At 37.7% G+C, this 8,779-nt stretch overlaps 1 pseudogene; it reads left to right on the forward strand.

Moving 5' to 3' along the window:
* Positions 1-4,388: 4,388 nt before the first annotated feature.
* Positions 4,389-4,507, forward strand: LOC137943330 (5S ribosomal RNA; annotated as a pseudogene).
* Positions 4,508-8,779: the final 4,272 nt, after the last annotated feature.

The following is an 8,779-nucleotide window of genomic DNA, read 5'->3' on the forward strand; positions in this document are numbered from 1 at the left end:
GTGTGCATTTTCTTCCCGACTCCCGGTTGGTCCCGTTCCTCACTTCCAGTCACCTAGAGACCGGCGTTGCACACAATTGATTCTCGATCGAGAAACGTTGCTTCGGTGGGTGGCAATGAACACCAAAATTTGCGTCAAAGCGCAGCCAAGAGGAGCAGTCACAAAGCACAAAGAGAGAGAGACGTTGTAATGGAAGCCTGTGTACATCGACGTGTTGCACTCATCGGATGCACACCGGTGACAATAGCACCAGAGGAAGGAGACGGCGGTGTGGGGATGGTGAGTAGAGTCCCGAACAGATGAGACGCCTGGCTATGAGCAGCCGAGAGCAGCACGAACGAACATAGCAGAGACCTGTGCTTTGTGTGCCGGTGTTCCATGCTCTCATTGGAGCACAGCCAAGGCCTGGAGCATGACATCGTGCTCGCCAGTTGTCCTGCACCACTATACGCGCAAGAGCACCAAACGTGCTCATGGCCCATCCAAGCCCAATGTTATCATTGGATACATTTAATTCATATATAAATAACAGGAAAAATAGAATATTTTAGTTTTCATTCTTTTTCATTATAGTACGTATGGATTAAATAATTGGAAATGCATATATGAATGTTTAATATGCATGTGTTAGTTAATTTTTATCTGTATAAAAATTTATTTTGTTTTTATGCATACTTAATCTTCTATGCATATTATGATTGACCTAAATATAAGAAATTAATATTTGGCATAAATTTTAGTCAATTATTTTGATGTAATATTTTGGTTTACATTTGAATAATTAAGTAATAACCACAACATTCTTAATTATGAAAAATGTCTAGTGACATTAAGATTAGTCACATAAAGTTAATGACAAACAAACTTGAGAATAACCATGGAAAGCTTATAATTTAACCTCACGTAGTAATTGTTATATTTAAGTGATTAATTTGGATTGGATAGAAACATTTAAAACAATTGGTTAGTCGCCCACAACAATAGAGAATTCCTTTAGAGATAAATTTATGATGCCATTATAAAGTGATATAAATTGTTTATGTGTTATAATCTAAGCCTAATCACATGTTTATTTATTTGTTTGAATTTATTTACGTGGGTAAATATTCAATTTACTGTTCCATTGCATGTTTTAGTATGCATTATTGTTTATTTTGTTATTCTTCAAACTTTATATGTTCCGAATTTTGATTCCTCCAATATTATTCCTATGAATGGTAATAATTAAGCTCTTTGTTCGTCATTTCTTCTATTAAATAGCACTGACATATATGACTCTTTCATTAGCAAAGTCCTCACATTTTCTCTTGGTTGGTCATATATGACTCTTTCATATCAGCTCCTCATCTCATGTTCTATTTCTTTTTTATAAGATTAATGTATTAGACACTAGTTGATAAAGTACTGATACATTTTTGGTTATTCAATTTGTTGTTCTTTACGAAATCCTCTGGTAATGTCATGAGTTAAATTAGTTCATGTTATGAAGTTATAATTGGATGTCTTATTTTTATACTATGTTTTCTTTGAGTCATTAAAAATATTAGGCATAGGAATTGATTCTTAAAATATTAAGAGAGAAAACAATTAATTGATTGTATAATGAGTACATTGTTTCTCTATTTATAATAGAGAAAACTCACAGAATCAAAATAAAATTAAACCTACCCATGTTCCACTTACAACTTGAATAAAACTCCAAATACGAAACAAAGTAAATCACTATTACAAAAAGTTGATAGAATCGAAAGATTTCTTATGTAAGATTCTTTCCCATGAGACTCAAATAAGACTTTTCCATACTAATTCTTCCACCATGAGACTCCTTTACCATGAAAATCATATTAGACTCTTCCATATTTGCTTCTTCAATACTCCTCTCAAATTGGAGTTCCTAAGCTTCGCATGAAAAGAAATTTTCATCTCTATCCTCCTCCTTACTTAGATGTTCTTTATTTCTAAAAAAAAAATTACCTCCACTACTTCTCAACACCTCTTCTTTTGAACTTCTCCTTCTACTTCTCTCCATTAAGTGACCCTTTCCTTTTAAAGAGGCCCAAATTGTACATAGAAAATATGAGAGAAGAAAGCATCACTCTAGCCAAACAATAAAACTCCATATTCCTTTCAAAATGGTATATGTTTGAAAAAAGACTCCTTTCAATTTCGAAGGCAGACATGCCCAATTTTAGTGCATGAAAAAAAGAAAGAGTATTCACAATTTTAATGGTAGCTCACAAAATATACTACTTTGGTGAATAAAAAAACTTAACTCACTCTGACTGTTGGGTGCACTCTTGTTCTATGTAGGAAATGTAGCCAGTGCTCTGAAGTGATAAAAAAAATACAAGAAATTTCATTACCTATTTCAAAATTCTAGAATTTCTAGAGGACTAACAAAAGTGACCATTGTTTTATACCAAGAAGGTGACAAAAGAAGTAGAATGATAACAAAAAATTAACCAGAATAGTAACTAACAAATGGAGCACAAAATTGACTAAAAATGTTGATCACAAGAGTTTGACTAAACAATTGACCCAAAAAAATTACTAGAATTTTAATAATAAATTAAATACAATGGAGATATACCTTGGAGAAAGGGGGAATGCACCATGGAGTTTAACTAGAAAATTAGTTGGAGTTAATTGCAGTATCATATTCATATGGCCTTCGAGCAAAACAATCTTTCCTCATGGACACTCTTAGAATCCCAACATATGGCCTAACTTACTATGATGAAAGAAGGCTAGTTTGCCTCCCAAATGAAGAAGAAATAACTTTAAAGAACAAAAAAAAGAGCTTTGAAAATAAGGGAAACTTATTTGCACAAAATGAAGATGGTTTACACTTGTGGTTACAAAGCCTACTTATATGCAAACTAGGGATAAGAATCCTTATCCCTTCATCTTACTTGGATCAGTATGATCTTCCCACCTAAGTACGAGGTTTACCCCTTTATTTAAATTCAAACTTGGCATTGTCACAAATGCCTAAATAAGCTCATAAAATATAATTCAAGAGCATTTGAATCGATCTGAGTTAAAATTTAAATTTTAAACGAGACAAAGAAATTGATAGCCAGCCTCTATAGTTTGAATGCATGTGTGCCACTCACCTACACACGTGCCTTGCCTATGTGGCTCACCCACGCACCTCACCTACATCCTCATCCACGCCTAGGTGGGGGGCAAGGCTTGGGTCGGGATTAATTAAATAACACATTTAATGTAATACATAGCTATCTTGATCAGAGCTAATACTAATTAATTAATGACATTATGTATTTACTAATCATATAATTACTAATTAAGTAAGAAATAATTAAATACCCGATGATTTATGCTAATTAATCGGCCAAGTGACCTATTTAATGTAATAAATAATCAATTATTTAATAGAAAAAGTAGTAATAACTTATCTAATTAATTAAACACATTCTAGTTATATAATTAGGATGGGTGACTTCTTGAGAAGTCTTCGTGTCGCACCCATTTTTGCCCTATTTTCCACTGCCACCAGCTAATTTCTCCATCGCATTGTTGCATTTAGGGGGGTGACAAAACACATTTGTATCTATAGTTTATTTTCTTTTTTAACGGTTTGAAACTTTTGGGTAGAAGAGAAGAGGGGAAAAAAAGAAAAAAAGTATGATTTTGTTTAGTTTTTCTTTATTAATACAGTTTGCTACACTTTTGACACGGACGATCAATGTTTTATTCTTTAACCCAACAAAATGGCGCTCCTTTTTTATTTTTTATATCTCGATTTTTGCGTAAGATTATAATTTTTATTTTATTTTATGTAGGGAATGTGGAAAAGACCGACAGAACACGAGGGGGTATAGTGAAGCCGGAGAAGGGATTGGTAGCATGGAGAGGGTAACACAAAAGAGTGAGAATATACTAGCACCAATGCACCAGATCCCATCAAACCTCAGAAGTTAAGTGCGCTTGGATGAGACTAGACCTAGGATGGTTGACCTCCTAGGCAGTCCACGTGTAGCACCCGTTTTTTCCCATTTTTCCTTTGCCACTAGCTAATTTCTCCCTCGTAATGCTAGGGTTAGGGGCGGCAAAACATATTTGTATATATAGTTTGTTTTCTTTTTTAACGATTCAAAACGTTTGGGTAGAAGAGAAGAGGGGGAGAAAAGAAAAAAAGTACTATTGTGTTTTGGTTTCCGTTATTAATGTAGTTTAGTTCAGTTTCAACACGGATGATGAATGTTTAAACGACATAACGCTTTTAATTTTTTATGTCCTGGTTTTTGCTAAAGATTTTAATTTTTTATTATATTTTATGTAGGGAATGTGGAAAAGACCGAAAAAATACGGGGGGAGGGGGAAGCTAGGGAAGGGATTGGTAGGATGGAGAGGGAAACACAAACGGGTGCGATCATACCAACACTAATGCACTGAATCCCATCAAAACTTCGAAGTTAAACGTGTTTTTGTGATTGCAGTACTTGGATGGGTGACCTCCTAAGAAGTCCTCTTGTTACACCCATTTTTGCCCTTTTTTCCTTTGCCACCTGCTAATTTCTCCCTCGTAATGCTGCGGTTAGGGGCAACAAAACGTATTTTTATATATAGTTTGTTTTCTTTTTTAACGGTTCAAAATGTTTGGGTAGAAGAGATGAGGGAAAAAAACTACGATTTTGTTTTGTTTTCCATTATTAATGTAGTTCGGTTAAGTTTTGACACGGCTGAAGAACGTTTTATTTCTTTAATCCAATCACATAGTGCTCCCTTTCAATTTTTTATATCTCCATTTTTTCTTAAGATTTTAATTTTTTATTTTATTTTATGGAAAGAATGTGGAAAAGACCGACAGAACACAGGGGAAGAGGGAAGCCAAGGAAGGGATTGGTAGGATGGAGAGGGTAACACAAACGGGTGCGATCCATAAGATTTGGCATTTTGATAAATGTGGTAGAAAGAAAAAAATTTGAGTAAGATAAGCAAGCTAAATTTTTTTTGCAATTTCAGTTAATGTAATAAGAATCAGTTTCTTTTCTCTTTTTCCAATGAACTAACCCATCAACTCATAAATAGTTTTCAGACATGAAGAAGATTGAATTTTCAGCATATATGATGTTAATGCTGAGTAATTTCAGATCACCTTTGTGCTCACTCTAGGAAAACAACACACAAAGTAATTGACTTTAGTTCTAATAGGAGAGGTTAGTCAACTCACGTAGGTGATGAACTTCAGCCAGCCGCATTACTCAGTTCATCACCTGACATTGTTAGTGGAGCACCAGCGCATGATTCTTGTTAATGAATCAAAAGAACCTAAAAATCATCTCTACAGTTTAATTTTGAGAATCCGGATTCTGCAGTATATTGAGAATCATTTGGATGAAGCTGGCAAGATGCCTCGAACCCTCGTTGAATTTTTTCTTTTCAGTCTCTCTTCTGCACTCTTCCCTCTCTCGGTCTAATTCTTCTCTCGTCTCTTCTTCCTCTGAAATTTTTTTCTTCCCTCTTGTCCTCCTCCTCCCTTCTCCCTTCTCCCTCTCGTTGTGAACGTCCTCTCGGCCTCCTACTCCCTTCTCCCTGTAGCTATTCTCTCTTCGCCCAAAATACCTCCCGATTTCGTTTGATTTCCCCCATTTCAATTTCGATTTTCTTTGATTTTTGACATTTCAACGTCAATTTCTTCAATTCTACTTCAATTCGGCTTCGATTTCACCCTTCGACTATGGTTTTCCTCAAATTTAAGAAGGTATGCCTATACCCTAACTTTGTTTATTATTTTAGTATTGTATTTGATTTAATTTTAAATTTTGTGCGTAATGTGTATTAATTGTTGCTTAATTGTGGGATTTAGGGTTGAGGTTTATGGTTCAATTTTGTCTTCGTAGGGTTTAATTTCGGGATTAGGGTTAGGGTGTTAGGATCCTCACGAGCCATCGATCTTGTCACCCTCATCTCTTCTCTTCCTTCCATTACCTTGCTTGACGTTGAGATGGAATGAGGGATTGATGGGAATTGAATTTCAGAAAGGAGAATTGGGGGAAAAACGGAAGAGAGCTTGAACGAGCTCTTGACCTATTTATCTAAATTAATCTAGCTAAAGTAGACTCAATTCATAATTCTCATTACCCTAGCTATCCCCTTAAATAGGGTTGAGGATGTCCAAAACCCTAAAGACCTCTTGGGTCAATGGTTCAAACCAATAAATGCTAAACCAACCCAAACCAAAGACAAAACCAAACCAAGAAACAATTACATGGAAATTGAAAAATAGATTCATTAATTCCTATGCCTGTTGGTAACTCGTGATGCTATAGAGTCCATAACATCACCCCCCTCCTGGAGAAAGTGCTTGTCCTCAAGCTTGAAGGAAGGATATAAAAGTCGAAATGCTGATAACGGCTCCCATGTGGTGTCACTGGGATCGGCATCTGCCCACTTGACAAGAATTTCCCAATCACCTTGAATGTGGCGTGCGTGTATTACCTGAGCCGGAATAGAAAGGACTCTGCCCTCATGTAGTGGCGGCAGTGGAGTGTGCAGTAGGGGCGAGTCACCCTGGAAGGGCTTCAATTGGGAGACGTGAAAGACATTGTGGATCTTTGATTCCGGTGGTAGCTGCAAGCGGTATGCCATGGGTCCAATCTTGTCCAATATCTGAAATGGACCATAATATTTTGGAGACAGCTTATGGCGCTTTGATGTAGTCAGGGACAGCTGGCGATAGTGTTGAAGCTTTAACCACACATAGTCTCCAGGGAAATAAGATGCCTCCTGGTGCTTCTTATCATAAAAGTGTTTCATAGAGTGATGGGCCTCCTGTAGATGTGTACGTACCTCAGTGACCATAGTGTCTCTTTCAGCTAATGCTTGGTCCAAAGTGACGACTTTGGATGCCCCAGGTTCATATGGTAACAAACGAGGTGGATCTCTGCCATAAACTACCCTGAAAGGAGTAGTGCCCAGTTTTGTGTGGTAAGATGTGTTATAGCAAAATTCTGCCCATGAAAGCCATTTCACCCATCTTCTAGCTGCGTCCCCCACAAAACAACGCAGATAGATTTCAATCGTGCGATTGACAACCTCTGTTTGGCCGTCCGTTTGTGGATGATAGGCAGACGAAAATGCCATTTGGTGCCCTGTAATTTGAATAATTTCTTCCAAAAGATACTGGTAAAAATGGCATCCCTGTCACTGATAATGGATGAGGGAATTCCATGTAATCGGACAATGTTGTCCATAAATAATTGAGCGACCTGAGCAGCAGTATATGGATGTGCCAAAGCAATGAAGTGCCCATACTTTGAAAACCGATCAACGACGACGAATATCACCAATTTACCTGATGAAATGGGAAGTGCAATGAAGTCAATGGAAATATCAGACCAGATTTGAGATGGTAGTTGTAGAGGTTGCAGTAGGCCGGCCGGACTTAAAGATTCGGCCTTGTTTCTTTGACAAATCTGACAAGCAGCTACATAATCAGCAATTGTGCTCTTCATGCCCTTCCAGTAAAAGTCCCGACTGATTCGGAAATATGTTTTCTGTCGACCCTCATGTGTGCTATCATGGATAGAGGACAGGATGGTGTGAAGAAGTGGGGATGTATTATGCAAAAAGATCCTATTTTTGTAGAGAATGAGACGATCCTGAATCGTCCAATGAGGAGCAGCTGTCCCTGTTGAATATCCTGATATAATGACATGAGATTCGGATATTGATGTACTTCCTAATGAATAGAATCTAATACTAGTGCACGTGCGTGACTGATAGCATAAATTTTTGTGGCAGAAATATCCCGACGTGATAAGGCATCATCCCCCAAATTCGAACTACCTGGCTTATAATGAATCGTAAAATCGAAGCCCATGAGTTTAGTTAACCAATGCTGCTGTGGGGATGTGGTGAGGCACCTGTTCAAGAAGATACTTGAGGCTGCAATGATCTGTACGAATGAGAAATGGTCGTCCCCAAAGATAAGGTTGCCAATGTTGGACAGCCTTGGCTAACCCAATCAATTCCCTCTCATATGCAGCTAACTTACGGTGGTGTTGTCCCAACTGATGGCTGAAATAAGCAATGGGGTGTCCCAATTGTTGTAACACTGCCCCTATACCTCCCCCGGAGGCATCACATTCCACCACAAAGTCTCCCTCAAAATCTGGTAATTGTAGGACTGGCGCTGAGGCTAAGGCCTCCTTTAACAGGTTAAAGGCCTGTTCTGCTGAAGAAGACAAGTGGAAGGCATCCTTTTTTAGCAGGTTGTTGAGTGGTGCTGCTATCTGGCCATAAGATTGGATAAATTTTCTATAATATCCCGCTAAGCCCAAAAATCCCTTTAATGCTGTGAGGGAGGTGGGAATCGGCCAATCTGTAACTGCTTGTATCTTGCTCTGGTCAACTTTCACGCCCACAGCTGATATGACGTGGCCCAAATATGCCACCTCAGATGTACCCATAGAACATTTTGATTTATTCAAAATCAAATGATGAGAGCGTAGAATGGTAAATACCTGATGGAGGTGGTGGATATGTTCTTCCCAATTTTTGCTGTAGACCAGAATGTCATAAAAAAAGACTAACACATAGTTGCGTAGAAGTGATGAAAAGACCTCATTCATGAGGGCCTGAAAGGTGGAGGGTGCATTGGAGAGACCGAAGGGCATGACGAGGAACTCGAAATGACCGTGAAGTGTGCGGAAGGCAGTCTTCTCCACATCCGCCGGGTGAACTCGTATTTGATGATAGCCCGATTTCAAATCTAATTTTGTAAAAATTGTAGCACCATGTAACTCATCCA

The sequence above is a fragment of the Aristolochia californica genome, unplaced genomic scaffold (genome assembly GCF_029961685.1).
Source record: "Aristolochia californica isolate CCGP_79_NKW_82.1479 unplaced genomic scaffold, dmAriCali1.0.hap1 SCAF_10, whole genome shotgun sequence".
Lineage (NCBI taxonomy): Eukaryota > Viridiplantae > Streptophyta > Magnoliopsida > Piperales > Aristolochiaceae > Aristolochia > Aristolochia californica.